Source organism: Piliocolobus tephrosceles, chromosome 19, assembly GCF_002776525.5.
Source record: "Piliocolobus tephrosceles isolate RC106 chromosome 19, ASM277652v3, whole genome shotgun sequence".
NCBI lineage: Eukaryota > Metazoa > Chordata > Mammalia > Primates > Cercopithecidae > Piliocolobus > Piliocolobus tephrosceles.
The window spans coordinates 24,336,974-24,338,332 of record NC_045452.1 but is presented as its reverse complement, the minus strand read 5'-3'; positions in this window follow the sequence as shown (position 1 = coordinate 24,338,332).

The following is a 1,359-nucleotide window of genomic DNA, read 5'->3' as shown; positions in this document are numbered from 1 at the left end:
GAGTGCGGTGGCGCAATCTCGGCTCACTGCAACCTCCACCTCGCAAGTTCATTCTCCTGCGTCAGTTTCCTGAGTAGCTGGGATTACAGGTGCCAGCTGCCACACCCAGCTACTTTTTGTATTTTTAGTAGAGATGGGGTTTCACCATCTTGGCCAGGCTGGTCTCGAACTCCTGACCTCAGGTGATCTGCCCGCCTCAGCCTCCCAAAGTGCTGGTATTACAGGCATAAGCCACCGCACCTGGCCTCAATTTTTCTTTTTTAATGGTTAAAAAATACTTTCAAATGTACACAGAGTAAAATTCACTTTTTTTTTTTTTTTTTTTTTGGTATATAGTTCAAATGCATAGAGTCCTATCACCATGACCACAGTCAAGATGGGGAACATCCCATCACTCCCAGAACTCCCCGTGCTGCCCCAGCAACCACTGCTCTGTTCTCCCGCTGCTTTTCCAGCGAGTCCTGGAAGTGGAATCCTGGGAGTCCAGGTTCTTTCGCTGAGCATCGTGATTTGAGGTTCACACACATTGTCGTACGGTTCCTTTTCATTGCTGAGTAGTGTTCCACTGTCTGGATGGACTGTGGTCTATTTATCTATTCACCAGATAAAGGATGTGGGCCATTTCCAGGTTTTTGACGATTATGAATAAGCTGCTGTAACATTCACAGGTGTTTGTGTGAATAGAAGTTTTCACTTCTCTTGGGTGAATACATGGGAGTGGGGTTTCTGGGTGCCGATCGGGTTTCTAGTGGTCTGTAAGTCAGACTTGCTGAGAGGTTTGGCTGGGGAGACGCTCACAGGCACGGTCAGCTCTCACAGTCCTTTCAGCAATGCGGGGATGTTGAGGTCACCTGACGAAGGGGTGAATGCCAGCTGTTCGCCCAACCTGCTCCTGTCCGTTCCTTTTCCCTCAGAGACTCATCGAGGAACGTACATTGGTTTTACTCTCATTTCCTTTCATTTTCATGAATATTAGGAAATGCCAAGATTAGTGAAAGAATGAAAAGATGAGTCAAAATAGCCTAGAAAAGGCTTCAAAGGTCCTCAAACTGGATGATCGAATCTCGAATAATGGAGAATCAACAGTAATGGTCAAGTAAGACCTTTAAAAAATCCACCTTTTTTTTTTTAAGAGATGGAGTCTCGCTATGTTGCTCAGGCTAGTCTCAAACTCCTAGGCTCATCCAGTCCCCCTAGCTTGGCTTCCTACAGTGCTGAGATTGCAGGTGTGAGCCACCCAGCCCAGCCCCAAATCCTTATTATATCCTATTTTTTGCTTCGCATGAAACATATTTATTTTCATCCCACCCTGAACATAACAGCAGAGGGAATCTCTTTTTTTTTTTTTTTTTTTTTTTT